The following is a 19,030-nucleotide window of genomic DNA, read 5'->3' on the forward strand; positions in this document are numbered from 1 at the left end:
TCCTCCATCCTCTCACCATGTGACATGTGTCACTCCTTGATTGGCTATAAGGAAGCACAATCCATGTGCTCTCTTCTCATGCAATCTGAGCCCTCCATGAGCTTTTTTCCATCCTTGCATCTTAGCCCTCAATCCCTCAAGCCTCTTGCCTATAAATTGGATCCTTCCCCTTTGCAAAATAACACAATCCATGAAGTAAAGTTATAATGCTATTTTGAGAGCCAAATCCATACTAAAGCCATCTATCCACACCAAAAATCCACAATCATCCATTGAAGCCTTTGGAAGCATATTGAGCATACATCCTATCCATTTAGATAAAGCCACTCAACAAGAGAGCTTCTGATTGAGAGAGCCCATTAATGGCTCATATTTTCAATTGAGAGCTCATCTTAGTCTATCTTGAAGTTTATGAATTTTGTTTAGTTTGTAGAAGCTTTATTTAAATTTGGTTTCTATTAGCATACTAACATTGCTCATATATAGGAGGAACTAACACGAAAGCTGGATAGATACAATGGTAATAAGCTAAAGAGGATGTACAAGCTGACTGACCAAGATATTTACAAGCTGAAGCCGACCAAGATAGTTACAAGTAGTCAAAAGCTCAGGATGATAGGATAGCGGGATGGTTCGATGTTGTGCAAGATACGAAAGCTAAGGATGGGGTAATAGCAGAAGATATGGATTTGGGGAGGATGCATCCCAATGATGATGAGAGATTTTGTGACCAAGGATAGCTAGAGGAGTAGGATGAGATGTCTGGATAGGATGGTAGATAGCTAGGATTATGATGGATATAAAGAGATGACATTGGGTTTGCATGAGGATAGCCTAGAGCTAGATGTCAATGACAAGGGAGGAGGTAAATGATGGAAAGATGGACAAGACAAGATCTCCAAGGAATATAGTGCCCCCAATTAGAAGATAACATGCATGAGGAGGTCGTATGAAGGATATGATAGGATTGAAGCCAAGATGGAAGAAGCTGAAGGGGCTAGGGAGATGGATGATAGCTATGATGGTTGGCTGAAGCTGCAGGAGATAAGTGGATGGTGTGAGACAGAAGCTAGAGGGTGGAGGATAGGTGGATAGATTGGAAGATGGAGTTGGATGTCAAGAGAAACCCAAAAGCATGAGGGTGATAGGCTAAGCTGGGGATGGTGGGATTACGCATGATGCTTGTTTGCCAAGTTTTCATCATGGTATTTGTACAAGGTACTTGAATTGCCAAGTTTTCACCTTTGGATGATTTATTTTTTTATTTTTTTTGACTGATTTGACTTTGGACTTAGCTGGAATGATTTTGGCTTTCCTTAGCTATTTTTGGCTTTTTTGGGATTTTTCACTGGCTGTTGGAATGTTCAATTTTGTTGCTAACTATTGGTACACCGGATGTGTGATTTATGCAATAGATTAGATTAGATGGGATTGATGGTAGGAGATGGAGGGATGAAAAGGCTGGAAAGGAGCATGAGATGGGGATGCTTGCAGGATCAACATTGGCACATGTTGGGATGGGTGTGAAAAGAGCATATGGGGGATAGATGTTAGATGCGAGCTTGAGGGAGGATTTGTGGAAGCACGCTTGGGGACATAGGCACCCAAGATTGAGTTAGGAGATGGGGGACATGAGTCACTGGATGGGGGATTAGCAATTGTGGATGCCATTATGAATTGGGTTTCAACTTTTTTCTTTGGGATCCACATGGTTTTGGATTTTCTTTTCATAGGCTTTTGCATTGTTTTGCATTCTTTGATTGGATTTTTCCTTTTTGGAGTATGTCTTTTAGCATAGACATATGATTGCCTAGGATGTGGATTTTTAGCTTTATGCATTTTGAAGTTGGCATTTACATTGCTGTGGTAAGCTTTGGGAAGATGGTTAGGAGAAGGTTTGTGAGATGGAGAGGATATGGAAGAGCGTGTAGGGGGATGATGATGGATGATGTGCCCTGATATGTGCCTTTGTTGATCTTACGTAGGAATGGATGGAATAGGGTTTTTATTATGGCTAATAGGGGGATGGAGGATGGTAGATTTTGGGACATAGGGACCCAAAATGGATTTAGCAGATGAAGGGGGGATATGGTAGGTTGTTTTGGTTTGCAAAGATGGTGGAGGGGGGATGACATAAGATTTCTCGAAGGAGTGATGGGAGGCTGGCATGGTGGGCCTAGAGATAGGCTTGGTTTGGGGATGGCGTGTACCAACACTTTTAGATGGTGAACCTTTGGATACATATCCAAGACCATGAAATCCTGGATTCTTTTGTGCAATAATAGGCATTCTGATTCCTTGCTCTTGTGGTCCTCAACCTTGACCTTGATAATGCCATCGATTCAGCATTTGAACAAGCTGAGGAAACTTTTTGCTTGTAGAACATGGTAGAAGTGCTTTACTAGATGTACTGCAATGAGGAGATATTGTTCTTAATTCTTCTGCTTAGAGGGGGCCACCATGGATGAATGTAAGTGAACCAAGAGGGTAGATTATAGATGGTGGAATAGCTTGGACAGGTGGTAAGATGGAAGCATGGAGTGGAGGAGATGGTAGGATAGGATCTTGATTTAGCTGATGGGATGAAAAGATATCCTGCAGTAGAGGAGGTATGGCTTGAGCTTTTGGAGATGGAGGGGATGGTGACTGCACTATGGATGCAAGACATGGTACGATGATATCTTCATTTATGCTTTGGGGGATGTCAACATGCTTTTGGGTAGGATCTTGATAGGATTGGATTGGAGTGGATGGTACAATAGGAGATGAAGGGATGGACTCTTCGAAGGCAGCAGATGGATAGATGGGAGATTTGGTAGTGGAGATAGGTGAATAGAAGATGGACGCATAAAGGTCATCATGGGAGATTTGGGAAAGGCTTAGAGGGGATGAGGATGTGGATGGGTTTTGGAGGGATTTGATAGGTGGTAGGATGTTAAGGCTTGTGGGAAGTGGAAGGATTTTGAGAAGCTTGATGGATGGTATGGGGATGGTAGCTATGGGAGATGAAGGTGACTTTATGGATGTGGGAGGCGGAGAGGCTTCATCACTAATTACTTCACATGGTTGGATTAGATGACCTGACTAATTAGTAGGAGGAGATAGATTGACTTGTGGTTCCTCTATAACTTTCCTTGGAGACTCGCATATTAGAAATGGAGATGGAGGATTGATAGGAGTAGCTGGTGTGATGGGGGTGGAATATTGGAAGCTTGGTTGATTGGGTGATGGAGGAGAAGCTGGGATATGAGATGGCATGACTAGATAGTTTGGAGGAATGCTTGGATTTTGGAGGATACTTGGGGGAATGTTTCTAAGAATTTCAATATACCTGTCATAGTGAACAAGATTTTCATCATCATTGGAATAGGATGTAGCGAGAGAAAGGACAATACGACCGAACACATCATGATAGGTTGGGGATTTCATGTTTTGATGATGGGTTGGATGGGGATGGGGTCTCGCATATGGATGAACATGAAAGCTCATGGTTGGATTTGGATTAAGCACAGATTTTGGATTGGCTAATGAAAGATTTCCTAGGGAGAGTCAAAGCTATCTGACAAACCTAAGGAGGATTGGTTGGGGATTCTAACTTCAAAGATATGTTCCCAAAGCATGAAAGGTCTGCTTTCCTATGTGCAAGCTTTGTGGTGATTGTGTCAACTTAAGGATAGACTGATGATCTTTTAGGAAGAACATGAGATTGACCACTTGTGGATCCCAACCTTTAGCTCAAGGTGATGAGGGATAACAAGTGACAAAGCTAGATTACCCTAGACAAAGCTCTGTCAAAGGGATAACCTTGGTGAGGCTACTGGATTTGGAAGATGTTAGGAATGGCAAACTTTTTGCAAGGTGACAACAATTTTGAAGGCTTGGATGCGAAGTTTTTGGATTGCTGGCTAGATGGTTTGATTCTAAATGAGATGGATGAGCTAAAATGCTTAAGGGGAGGACTAAAGATGGCTAGCTTACCTAAAAGGATGACTCTAAAGTGAAGCTTATGCAAGAAGATGTGGAGAAACAAGGGGGTCTAATCATAGAAATCATGCCTAGTTGGTAATGCATAAGCAGGGTTAACTCCTAGATGTTGGCTAAATTTGATAGTGCGATCTAACCAAGCTTCTTGAAGGGCTTCGTCGGTAGCTTTGTCTTCTGCTTTGTGGAGTTTGAAAATTTGAGGGCTTCGTCGGTAGCTTTGTCTTCTGCTTTGTGGAGTTTGAAAATTTGAGGGCTTAGTGTTACTTCCTTCTTCTTAGCTGCAATTTCTTGGTATACCTGAGATGGATTGAGTTTGGCTTTGTGAAACTTCTGTTTGGGTTTGGGTTGTTCTAACATAAATTCCTAAATCTGCTTGGCTTTGAGAGATCTCAGTTGTTTTTCTTCGACTTGTTCAACTCTTGAAATAGGTAGTGACTATGCTAAATGTGCCCTAAGCTAGGATCGACCAAGTTTGGCAAACATTCATTCAACAAATAAAAAATTAAGCAATAGATAGGAATAACCAGATAGAAGTTTTTGATTCTCAAAATGTGATACATGTGCCAAGGAGTATGTATGTTTTACAAATGTTTCGATCAGTCACTTCAAACACATTAACACCCTAGATGGTTGTTTGCAAGGCTAACAGTTGGTTTAGCTAGGGAGTCCTCGATATACCCAAGGTACGTGAGGCCCAAATCCATAGATGAAATCAAAACAATGTCACACAGCCGAGAGGAGTGGTAACCCACTTCTCCTCTTTCACTTCTCAAGGGTATAAAGTTCCTTGAGGCTTAACCCAAGTGACAAAATCTTGATTCCAAGAGAGGTGTCTTTGGATTCACCTCCCGATCTTTATACTCCCCCAGAACGTTGTAGTTGAGGTCATCCCAAGGGGTGATGAAATCCCCAACCAAGCCTCCTAAAACTTAAACAAGATTTTGGATCCTAATCTTATGCACCCAAGATGGCCTCGAAAGACGACAAGGGGAGAGAAGACTTGGATGATCTTGGGCTAAAAAACACATTTGTTCTTTTACCAACTAACTCTTATGTGTGCTGATCTAGACTTTGCAAGCACTCATGTTTAAGATGCAATGTTCAATTCCATCTTGAAGCATTAACAAAAGTAAAATCAATCAAAGAATGAATACAAGAAGAAGATTTAGGGTCAACAAAAAGTAAACCCACACACCCAGAGGCCCTCCACATCAAGTATCAATTAATTTCTTTTAAGGAATTCAAGAGTTGGTGTGATTTTGTTTTAAGCCCAAAACAAAGATGTGTGAAATTCGATTTAAAGTGCGTGCCTGGAGGCCCTCCATGTCAAGATTTGTTCAAATTTTAATGCCCAAATGAAGTGTTAGCGAGCCTAATGCACATTCAAGGAATTTTCTAACTTAGAAAAACTAATAAAAACTCAAGTAAGTGAAGTTTGATTTTTGTGGAGCACTTAACACCCTCTTAGGTAGACCCATCCCCATAAATGGCACTCAGATTGCAACCAATGGTTAAATTGATGGGTGATTAAAGAGGGTGAGTCCAACAACAAACTCACTCAAAGCATTTTTATTTGTTTTTATAACTTAGAAGATTACAAAAATGTTGATTTAGTTTCTTTTTATGCCCAAAAAATGAAGTGTGAGATATTGCAATGGTTAATTGATCCTTTGCATTCAAGATTGGATTGTTGTTTTAATCATGCATTCAAAGAAAATTTGATTTTAAACCATGGCATTCAAGATTGATTTAAGCGACATTCCTTCAATGAAAAACATGTTTAAACATGCAACTTCATTCCAAGAAAAACCTCAAATACATGATTAGGTTTGTTAAGACGCTCCAACCTGCAATGCTACAAAAACATGATTTGATTAGTCACCCAAAAATCTCCAAAATCAAAGCTTAACTATGGGAGAAATTTTTTTAACTTTTTTGTTATTTTTGATATGCATAAAAATGCTTAGAATGGTCCATATCCTACGGAACCACTAAAAATTTAGATATGATTTATGATTATGAGTTTAAAGATATAGTGATAAAACTTGCAAAAAATAAGTTAGAATAAAAGCCTGCCTGAAAAAATGTCAAAATTTTGAGCCAAGTAGCTAACAGTGTGAACCTACGAGTTTAGGTAGCAATCTCGCAGGCACGGGAATGCGAAAACAAGTCGCGGGAACGCAGCATAGGAATGATGAAAAAAGTGCAGGATATAAGGCCGTAGGTTAAAAGGTTGCAGAGCGATCATGCAAGTTTGGTAGGATAGCGATCCCACACGCGAAAATGCAGGGATAATCAGCGAGATAGAAAACTTGCAGGTAAGACAGCATTCCTGTGGGTTTTAGATAATGTTCTCGCAAGTTTAGATAGCGTTCCCGTGAGTATAGAAAATTGGTAAAAAAAGTGCAAAAAATCAGGCCACGGGTTAAAAATTACAGTGCGATCCCGCGAGAAAGCGATCTCGCAGGTTAATTTAGCCTCGTTCTCGTAGGGGAATTCTTCGGCTAGTTCGAGAGGTCAAATGCAAGAATGGGTTTCAAACCTTTCACTAGTCAAAAGTTGTGTTCCCGCAAGACAAATTTGCATTCTCGGGGTCGCGATCCCGCCGGAGTATAGCCACGTTCCTGAGGTCACGAGATCGCAAAAATAGCAATTTTTCAAGCCTAAAAAATGGAAATCGATTATATGGCCAGGGGCACAATTTTGAAAGAGGAACCTGCGTACCTACAAAAATATTAGCAAACCTAACACAAAAAATTGTAAGCAAACAATGTTAGTTTTGTTATTTTATCAAACAAAACAAAAAATGATTAGATTGACCCAAATGCGGGGTCCCACTAGGTGTGCCAAAATGTATACACTAAATAATTATGCTAAAAACACTAATTTACATAAAATGAAAGCATTTACAAAATTAAAAAGCATAAAATATATGCTAGACAAAGACAAACCCTCAATTGAGAATATGAACCGTTAAGAGGTTCTCTCAATGAGGCTTTTCTTGTTTTGGAGATGTGTCTATTTGTGGATTTGGGATGTATGCTCGATTGCTTCCAAAGGCTTCAATGGATTTTTGATGGCTTTTTGGTGTGAGTGAGTGAGGTTGATACAATGGCTTCTCAAAATAGCATGGTAACTTTACTAAATGGATTGTGATTGAAATGGTTTGGGAGGGGATTCAATTTATAGGCTAAGGGCTTGAGGGATGGAGGGTTAAGATGCAAAGAGAGATGAAAGCTTAAGGAGGGCTAGGATGCACTCAAAGGGGAGCACATGGATTGTGCTTGTTTAGCACCAACCAGGTAGTGGCACATGTCACAAGGTGAGTAGATGGAGGCAAGGGGATGGATGAGTCAACAAAAGAGGCTCAAGGCCTTAAAGACTCTCATAAATGGCTTGTAAGAGCAATGAATGGGCTTGTAAGAGTCTTTATGGCTTTGTAAGAGCAATAAAGGCTTGGTGGTTGGGATATTTTGGAGGGAGTTGAGATTGTTGACTTTGCTTGGCTTAGGAAAGTCTTAAGCTTGCTTAGGGAATGTGACATGGTTAGGGGGGGATTAGGCTTGGATTAGGATTAGATTAAGGATGTTAGAGATGTGCAAGTGGATGGCATTCACGAGGGTGGGTGAGTTAGTAGCTAAGCTAGGTTAGTATGGGTGGATGGGGTGGATTAGGCTAAATGGAGGATTAGGGATAAGTTAGGGGCTATTAGATTTGAGGGCTTTATTTATCAAATAGATTTATTTAATAAATGAGGGTTTTGGAATTAGATAGGGGAATAGGATTAATTGATAAATAATGGGTTATTTGATTTATCAATTAGGACTATAGATGATTAATTAAATTAATTGGCTAGGGGATTGCCAAAGGATTGATTAAATAGGAATTTAATTAATGATGCCTTTAGAGATAGCTAAATAAGATTACCAAAGTAGTGTAATCAGATTTAGGTGTCTACACCTGCGACCTCCAGACACGTGACAAACTTCTACTTTTGCCATGTGATGCTACGTCAGCCACCACTGCGGCATTATATTGTCACACCTTACCACAGTCATTGAGCATATAGTCACATACCTCAACAAACATGTGGCAGACCCAGTTACCAATCTGACGTTAAACTCGTACCTCACCACATCATGCCTACATTAGTGCTTATTTGGTGAACACATTAGCAAGGTACAATTTTTTTGCCACCCACATTTGTACAATCCATATGACATGACATCATCATGATGTCATGCTAACATCATCCAATGGCCTGCACATTTCTGATGTCATCTTTTCAAAACCTTAAAATTGATATCCATTTGACTATCATACCCAACCACATTTGTACTATTGCGATGGTCATATGGCCATCAAATTTAACCCCATCATTCGCTAATGCAACCGCTCTCCAGCTAATTTTGGTTTTTGTAGTCCGACTTTGAGAGGTCATAACTCAGACATCCAAACTCCAAATCAAGTGCACTTTTTTTTTGAAATTGGGTAGAATTCCTTAAACTTTTTAGTGGTGTAGGTCTTTTCTAGTTTTTGTGCATGAATTGTTCAAAAATTGCATTTTTTGGTGACTGTACTTGCATAATCTTACATTTTGCAACTTCAAATGCTCTATACTGGAACAACTGGAGTCAAAAATAGGTTCTATTTTTTTGAAGGTGTGTTATGTTTTGTTTACTTTCTAGATCTACTATCAAATTGTAGGGTTGTGTGGACAAATGTGTCACTTTCAACAATAGGGCCTTTCTTTGCTTTGTAATGCTTCAAAATGGTAGCACATTGTAAAGTTCCAAATTTGTAATCCATTTAGAGGTTGTAATAAGAAAAATTAGAAGTCCATGAAGGCCAAAATTGGCAAGTGGCCCATTGTAATTGCACTACTGATAAAGTGTCCAAAGCATCTATTTTGGGGGGGTTTCTTGATTTAGTGAAAAGAGAACGTGTTCTTGGTGTTGTGTTCTCTCTTTTCTGTACTTTTCTTTCATTTTTTACATTATGGGAAACTTTAAGTTTCCTAAATTAACTCCTCATAACTATGCTATGTGGTCAATCAAAATGTGGTATCACTTAATGCATAATGGAGTTTCACAATATGTAGATGGTACTCTTCCTAAACTAGCAGGTGCTAATGTATCAACAAGTGATATTTTAGCTTGGGTAGCAATGGATAGGAAAGCCCTAGGTGATATATGTTTGGGGGTAGATGATAAGACCATGTATTAAATCAAAAAGTGTTCTACATCCAAGGAAGCTGAGGATACCCTTGAAAACCTTTATGGTAAAGTGTTTGAAGAGGATGTTTTCAAAATTGAAGATGAGCTTGTATCCTTAGATCCTAAGTCATTTGACTCAATATAGGATTTCATCATCAAGGTAAATTAACTAAGGACAAAGCTTATAGATTGTGGGAGTTCTATCAAAGATGATAGACTGATCTATCCTATCCATAACAAGTTGCCATTGGAATATTCCACATTTGTATCTTATTTTAACACCTCAAAGACTACTTTAGGGTTTCCCTACAAGAAATTAACTTTTGATGAATATGATAAACTATTGGAGGATGAAGAAAAGAAGTTGAAATCAATGAAGATTCTCATATCAACTCAGTCTAAAGCATTGGTGGCCAACAATGAGGGTTCTCAACATTTAGCCAGATAGTCTTCAAATAAAGGAAAGGGTAAGAAGAAATGGAAGAACAAATTAGAGGATGCAGAAAAGACAACACCACAATCCAATCAACAAGGCAAGTCCTTGAATTCCAACAAGAAGGGGGACAACAATAAGGAGAAGAATAAGTGCACTTATTGCAAGAAATTGGGTCATGAAGAGCATGAGTGTTATCTCAAAAAGATTGATGAGTTGACCAACATCATGAAGAAACATAATGTTCCATTACCTAATGCTTATAAGGATAAAGGGTCTTCTTCAAATTCAAAGGGCAAAGGCCAAGAACTCATGGCTAATTCAAACTCTTCAAAGGAATGGATATTTGACTCAGGTGCCTCATATCACATAGGTTCTTCAAAGGATGATTTTTCTTCAATGAAGTAGTCCAAGGTACCACACATCTTCATGGGAGATGATAGAAAAATGGAAGTTGAAGGGAAAGGAAACATGGAAATGGAAAATGGAGAGTTTGAAGATGTTCTCTATGTTCCAAACCTAAGTTCAAATCTCCTATCAATCTACCAAATCACTCACCTTGGAGATGGACATAGAGTTGAGTTCCTTCCAGACTTAGTAAAAGTGCACATTCTTAAAGATGACTCACTAGTTGCAGTGGGGAAAGTGAATCATAACAAGAGGTTGTACTCTTTCTCCTATTTTGAACCCAAGTCTCCTTCAAAGGCCTTGTTAACACAATCAAATTCAAACATGCAATTATGACACGAGTGGTATGGTCATCTTGACTATAGCTATCTTTAGTAACTTTGCACAAACCACATGGTCAAAGGTCTACCTCAAATCAACTTTTCTAAGGGTAAATGTTCAACAGATTTAGTGGATATGCATCCAGAAGGGAATTTATAGAGAGGGAAGTCCTCTAGGGAAATAGGTGTTCTACAAATAGTTCACATGGTATTAGCAAGTCCTTTTGCATTTAGCCAGGGTCACTACATACTTACCTTTGTTGATGACTTTTCAAGGTTCACTTGGGACAAATTTATAGACTTCAAGACTCATGCAAAATGGAAATCTAGAAAGGCCATCAAAGTTCTCCACATGGATAATGGAAGCATGTATGTGAACAAAGGACTTATGGACTTTTGTAGACTCGAGGGAATTGATCTTTAGACTCTAGCAGCATTTAGTTTGCATAAGCTAGATGTTGTAGCTTTGAGGATTCACACTTTCAAATCTATGGCAAGTTGCATGATACAAGCCAAGTCTATAGATCCATCATTAGAAGTCGAAGCAATCTCTAGTGCTACTCACATTCTTAATCATTCTCCTCATCCAGCCTTAGATGGCAAAAATCCTTTTGAGGCATGGTGCAGTAGAAAACCTATCGTGACACACTTCAAAGTCTTCGGTTGTCTTGCATGGACAAAGATATCTTCCAAGGGATGCAAGGCATAATCACCTCAGCCTTGTACTTTCATTATTATGAAGACATTATGAAGGCATGCAGACTCTTGGATCCTAAGACACATCAGATCTTTGTGGAGAAGGATATTCGCTTTGAGGAAAGTTCACCCAGCTTGTCTTCTACTCCTCTCCACACATCATATAGTGTGGAAACTAATAGTGACACCAGCGATAGTGCTTCAATAGATTCAAACATGTGGGTTTCTGTTGATAGTTACAGTGAGAGGTCACTAGCTTAGTTCAGTCCACATGCATACATTGCCATAGTGATAGGTCTAGAACAATAGGGTACATCCAGTCTTCTAGATACAGGTTCAGTGATAGATTTGGGAGACAATATTGATCAGATGCCTCTTCTTCTTGATGCATAATTACCTTCTTCAGTTGTCATGGGGGATCTGTCCAACACTTTTGTTCATTCTCTACATTATCAATCATCACAGGTTGAAGTGATTATGGATATTTATGATCAATAGTTGCAATAGGGTTCTTCATCAGTTGCAAAGACAGACAGGTTCTTCAGCTAGTTGAGTAGGTTTTAGAGACATCACTTATCCATGGGATTCTTTCCACGCATAGGGGAAGCATCTCATTTTTACCCTTGGCATTATTTTTTCCTAAGGGGAGGAACACCATTCTGCAGTCATTGTTCTACATTCTTCTTCGAGAGGGGAGCCTATCCTATCTCTCTTCCTCTTCTCATCATTCTCTTATGTATATACTGGATGTATATCATAATGGGCGGGTCTTGATTACTCCATCCATCCATGCATCCTTATTCATCTCTCTTTTTGGAGGAGGGTTTTTCCCATGAGGTTTTCCCTCTTTCTATGCTTTATGAGAGATTGCATATCATTATGTACATGGGTACCTAACATGGCCTAGTAGCTGAGACCCATTCTACATTGCATCCTACATTTTCTAAGCTTAAGGGAATTCCCCTAAGTTTCACTTAAGGGGGGGGTGTTGGTGTAAATGAGTATTTACTTATTACACTTACTTAAGTTTACTTAGGTTAATGCATTATTTTATTATTTATTTAGGTGAGACACTTAGGATTTTGTGTACTCTCATGAGTTATGCAACTCTAATTATGCACATGGTTTCTACAATACATGAATTTGCATCATTCATTGAGTTATCATGTTGAAAACATAGTTATTCGCACTCATCATTTAACAAATGTTGTCTACACCATTGATTTGCATGCTACACCATTGTAGGCTTATCCTCACATCATCACACTTAATTTCGTGCTTAATGGAGGATAACCCATATCTGGTGGACACGTGCCTGGTTGTATTAATTATCATGTTGCTAACTTTTATGCATTCTAGAAGCTCTCCTGGGGCCTTCATATATAGGCACTCCTAGTGTACTCTCAAGTGGGCATATTGAATGAATATCATCATTCTCATCATACTCTATCTTTTTGGTCTATTGTATGCTTGTGTTTGAGTTCCTTGGTCTTGGGTGAATTCTAGCCTAAGCCAAATTCGTACACTTAGTGATAAATTGACAACTACTAATCTTTGAAAGATCGGATAGCTATGACCAAACACATTTTCTCCTTATGTTTCCATCTAGAACAAATAAAAATTTGATAACTAGAAACTTGCACTAATAGAAACCTTTAGCAAGTCCTCGCATGGGCTGATGCTACCATTTTCTAGATGTCAAGCTATCATTAGATTGCTATAGTTAAAAGTCATGCAACTCCACATAACAACAGTCATAGATTCATCTTATGATCAATAGTGATAAAGATAAGTTAATAAACTGCCCACTTTACAACGAAAAAAAATAAAAAGTGGACAATTGTTAAGTCATCTGACAACCCCACCAGTTGCAAGAGAAAAAGGGCCTACCATGCCAGGTGTCCTCCTGTCACTATGTCTCTATAGTTAAAAATCATGAATCTTCTATTAGCAACATAATGACATCAATTTTATCTCACATTTGATCGATTGTGACAAATTTGTTCTGAAGTTTTACCATAACTAGGTCTCGTGGACAAGTGTTACTCTATCACCATGTCACATGAATTGAAACATGCTCTTCTTGCCATAGTGACATAGTGACGACCCTTGATCTTAAGGAAGATCAAGGGCTATTGTGATCTATTGATTAATCAAACCTAAAATGTAACTTGCATAATGTTAAAAGATTATAGTAAGACCTTAGGTTTATCAAAAACTAGGACTTAGGGTAAGGTAAAACAACTCAAAAAATTTCAAATGGTAAGTGGGAAAAATCCTTATAAAAGCAAAGATTTAAAATATTTCTCTGGAGATTCCTATGCATTCTTTAAAATGCGAACAATGTAAACCCAATTTTAAGAATCTAAGGCATAACCAACATTAGGGTAACACAAATTAGGGATTTTTTCACAGGAAAAAACAAATTGAAATATGCATAATTCTTTATTGCATATAGATAGTTGGATTTTTCACTGCAATTTTGCAAAATTTAAAAAGTGTGAAAAACCAAGCCAACACTCTACACTGCTCTTTGCAAATCACTTATAGATTTCATACATCTTTAAGTTATAATTTGTGCATTTAACCTCATCATCATAACATATGGTACAAAATGTCCTTAACTAGGCTTCACTTGTACATCAAAACTATGTCCATACAACTATGATCTATGTCTGCTATTCTGCTAATCTTTACAAAATTACTAGTATATTGAAATCAATGACAAACATAGTCATGAATGCAACATGTCAATGCTCTCCAAAGCTTAGGATACTCCACCAGAGGAATACCATCAACATTCATGCTAACAACATAATCTAATATTATAAGAAATAAGGGATGTACATTACACATATTGAAATGTTTCTGAATATATATTAACATAAGTACCTAGTTGATCAACAATTTTGAAGTAGATAGGTAACATTCATTTCTGCTAAAAATGTTGGATGTTATCTTATAGTTTACCTTATGCATGAATTTGTTAAGTTGTTAAATCAAGGAGTACCATAAGTAACCTTATCTCCTAGTCTAGTCCAAGTGTAATACTATCTTCAAAACCCTACTAATACTAGGATAAGAGGGGTATTATATATATTTCAAGTTAGATTTGTCTTTGGGTTTCTTATTTGTTTCCATCCTAAGCTTTATGATAAAATTATAGCTTGTGATGCTTTAGCACCTTCTTATAAAAAGTAGATTTAATAGATTTTTTGTCTTTGAAGCTACCTATCTTTTCTTGTGTGCTCTATGTTTTATCACTTTAGGTTTAGTCTAGATCAATTTATTTAACTAGTTATTATTCTTTGATTGAAGGTTCTCAATTGTTTGGGTGGTCTTGGATTATTCTGGTTCTTTTCTTAATATTGAGCATATTAGTGTTCCTTTTTCTCTCCCCCTTTAGTTTCCTATTTAATTTAAGGCCAAATTATTTTCCTCACTTCTAAGGTACTTGTTGAGGGGTTTCTCAGCTATGAGTGTTTTGTATGTTTCCCAAGCTTTGAATAGCACGTAGGAGATCTAGTTGTGGTTTATTTATTTTTATTATATTACTTTTGGTTCACTTTTAAGTTTTTTAGAATAATGTATTAGATTTGGTGAGTGGTTTAATAGTCATAGTCCAATTTGTTCCAAATAGCCCTATGTATAAGTATAATAGCCTAGAAAGCCTTAGCTAATGGAGGAATTAGGAAAAGTAATTCAAAATGGTTTCCATTAATGAACAAAAAAGATGACAATTGAGTAGATTTCTCTTAAGATGTTTTTACTGATCAAGATAACTAAAACTTAGGGTGGATTGTAATAATAGTTAGAATTAAGGTGGTTTTTCTAAACAATAGATTTGAAGATAGTATCACTATTCTCAAGGAAATATTTAAATGCTACTATTATTGATTAATAAGTGAACCTTATGGACCATAACTTCAAATTTGACATGAACATTGATTATAGGAAAGTGAAAATGATAATTTTCATAAAATTGGATTGGACTCTTAGTAGCTATAAATATTAAAGGACAATCCATATATATAGTATCGACTTATAATAACAAAATTTTCAAAATTTGTAGGCATGATGTAATAATCAAGGTACCATTTGATCTAAATCAAATCTTAAAATAAGATATGTTAAAATTAATGCCCTAATGCAAGAAATCAACTATAAATGGTTTTCTCTACTTTCATATTAAGGAATAATGACAATTAAGGTATACTGGTATTTTTCTTGAAGGTATAGATAATTTAATAAGATAAGCAAGCCAACTATAAGAGGAACGTTAAATTGGAGAGTATTTCTTTAATTTCTTTATTTTTTGAGAGTTTGGTTCTAATTATTGCATAATGGCCTAATAAAAGAAAATAGAATTCTAATTTATATATTAAGAGGAATTCCCAAATATCATATATAGCAGTATTTGTTTTTAATTTAATATGATAAAGCTAATTTCAGTCTTGGCCAGAGTAGTGTACGTAGGTTTCAACTAAAGAAATCTATTAATCCACAAATATAATCCAACAAAGAAGGGTATCAACCAAAGACTAAAAAACATATTTTTTAATGTAATAGTTTGAGGAAAGACAACAAGAAATAAGAATATGAACTACTGAAAATGAGGGATCTCTTGAAAGCTTAAACTTTTATAAATAGGGGAATGTCTTTATATCTTAAGTTTTTTTAATTTTTTGAGTGGATAAAATTCACTAATAAAAAATGGAGGTTTTCTTGTATGTGTTCTTTCCTACTAGTGCCTATTTTGAATGGAGGTAAATGTACCTAATTATTTAAAAAATATTATGAATTAGGCCTTTTATTGATCAAAGAAGAAAAAAATACAAGATCAACTCCAACAAATACACCTAGTTTGAACCTAGGATAAGAGGCACCTTTGTTGTAGGCTAACCAAAGACCATCAAGATCTTTCCTTTTTTGGAAGAATTTAATATCAAGGATTGTATTAAAGCTCACCAATCAACCCAATTCCAAAGAATTGGATGAATACATCAAGCCCAACAAACCTTTTTCTTATTGTGTCCCCAAAAATATGATCCATATCCCTATCAACCAAAGAAAACTTTTCCAAATATCACCAATTTATTTGAGTTTAATATGAGGGTACATAAAGTCCAAGAAATTAGTCTTATAAGACACAAAGAACCCCAAATTATTTTGAATCATAACCTAATGAAAATGCAAAATACATCAATTATTCCTAAATTAGTTCCCACATCATTGGGGTGAATACATGTTCAACCTCTTTCTCTCAACTTAGTGCTGAATAATTGACAATAAATTTATTATCTTCCCATAATGAAAATTTTCAATAGGTTAATACTTCACAAAGGGTTGGTAGTTCCCAAGTTGGACCATCAGATCAATTTTCATTTGTAAGAACATATAGCTCCTTTAAGAATACATTTCCAATGACTATTACTCATTAATCTCAACCAAATTCTTAAGGCCCTATAACCCAAAGTGCATCAACATTTACTTGGTCAACATTCTTGATAATTTATGCCAGAATGTTGTAGTAACAAAAGCATTTATTACTACCCAAAGTTCTTGAACCAAGATTATCGTTTTAATGTAATGACTATTTTTTCTTCATATGAACCTTTATCGTACACTTAAAGACCCTAGAAATTTCATTTATGCCCTTCTGGGTACCAAAATTTTAGATATGATCCATTTGTGCCATGACCTAATTGGAAGTATCAAAATTGAGCTGCATATGTACCTCAAAGTGTACCAAAATTTTCTAATATATAGAGAAGACAACTAGAAGAATGTATTTCTTAAGTTGGTCTTAAACACCATATCTCATAAGGTCTACACCAAAAGATAAATTACGGAATGAGAACCCCCAAGATATTATTGGTTATAAACAACTTAATTTTACAAGTTATCTAGATTATATAAGTAATGAAATCATGATTAATGTTCACAAATTTTAAGGTAATCATTCTATATTAGGAGGTGATCATTTAAGAGCCTTAAAAAAAATTATTAAAATTTTTAAGTAGACTATGAAGCTATTGTCGTGGAATTTTTTATGTAATCTTTAGTAGAGAATGATAAAACATGGTATAAATCTTTATCAAAATATTTTATTAATTCATAAAATAAACTTAACAAAATATTCGTGGAACAATGTAATGATCATTAAGATATGGTTGTCTCTACTAAATGAAAGATCAATAAATGATTTTCCAAGTATAAGTTGTCCACTGAATAATAACACTAAAATTAAGAGTTATTCTTCTCTACACTAGAACCCATGCAAGATAAAAGCTATTAATAAAAAGAAAACTTAAAAGCTATCTTCAAGAGAATTTTTTGAGTTTGAATATGTTAGTGTAGTTTTTTATTTTTTCTATTTTGCTAGGTTTTTCCTACACTTTTAATAATCTTGCTTATGTTAATAAAGCATGTCTTATTAGGTGAATGGTTGTGAGGTGTCACCTTCCTACATGTGAGCATCCATTAGCTATCTTGGGAAGATACTTTTCTATCTTTAGTCCAATAGATGGTTGCTCCTCATTGGTTGGTGTTGCCATCTCCTCCCTCTTCCTAGCCTATATAAGCATGCTACCTGTCCTCTTAATGCTATTTTGCTTCCAGCATTTGCATTACTCTCTTGGAGACTAACTCTATAATGCTATTTTGATTTTGTATCATTTGTATTCATAGTTTAGATATTTACTCTTTGCACTAGTTTTCTAGGTTATTAATCTTTTCAGATTCTAACATGGTATCAGAGCTTTTCTATGTGCAAGAGTAGATTTTAGTTTCCTTATTCGAGAGATTTTAGTTTCTATGTGCAAATAAAATTTATTGTAGTTTTTTGAAAAACGAAGTATGCTCTTCTCTTGCATCTTTGGATGACCCTGAGAATCAGAAAAGTTTTGACAAAAACAGTTTTTCTCTAAGGTTTCAATCTCAAATCTGACAACCAACTTGCATATTTGGAGTTTTCAATCAGTTTTGCAGGTTCCAGCATGCCATTGATGGACTTAAGAAGCTGATCCAGCATTTGCATGTCATATTTTGGTTGCTAGGGTCGTTTTCTAATTTTTGCAGCCATTTTTTTCTGTTAAAGGCATCTAATTTACACTACAGCAACATCTTCTATTCATCAACAAGAAAAATGTTTTCTAGGTTTTGTTCGCAGCCCCGAAAAACCATCTGGATATCTTTTAGATTTTGCATGCAAGCTGTATATTTTTTAGAATCGAGCATGCAAAGCTACAGCCATACCCCTCTTCGTTGGCAATCGTAGATTTGAATGCAATTTTTCTTCAAATCAGGGGATCAGCAAATTTTCGGAACACTTTCAGCCCAAACGGACATCACCATTGGATCCAGAATGCCGTTTGCAGTCAGGATTCATATAAAGCTTGTTGTTTTTGGACACAGGGCAATTTTGGAGATTTTTCGAAGCCTCCAAGGTCTGTCGTATAGATCGTACAAACGCAGGGTTGGAGAAATTTTTTTTTAAAAAATAAAAAAATAAAAAAATTTGCGCAGAGCATGCCGTCGCGGCACTGCCCAGCGGTCACCGCGAGGATGCCCGCGCATCGCTCTTGAGGCGGCTCTGTACTGGCCGCGCCCCTTGGTTTTCGGCGGCCCCCGCCACTCCGCTCCGCCTGTGCAGACTCCCGTGCCCTCCGCTCCGCTCGAAATCTCCATCGTCGCCAGGCTCCGCCAGTCCACGTCTGCACAGTTGGCAACAGTCACGTCTACAACGTTTTGAGAAGTCAACAATAGCGTGGCCTTTTCTACCCAGTGAGCAGCCCAGTCTGCACCTGACACGTGGCATGGGTGCCACGTGGCACATTGCCACGTGGCCCCTGCCACGTCAGCATGTCTGCCATGTGGCATCCACGTGGCACTACCACATGGCTGCCACGTGGCTCTTTTTGCCGTGACGGGCCGCAGGCCGTCAAATTTAATCGGCTGACTTGTTGACATCA

This window comes from Cupressus sempervirens, chromosome 7, assembly GCF_028749045.1.
Source record: "Cupressus sempervirens isolate cs-2001-9-10 chromosome 7, ASM2874904v1, whole genome shotgun sequence".
In the NCBI taxonomy this organism is placed as follows: Eukaryota; Viridiplantae; Streptophyta; class Pinopsida; order Cupressales; family Cupressaceae; genus Cupressus; species Cupressus sempervirens.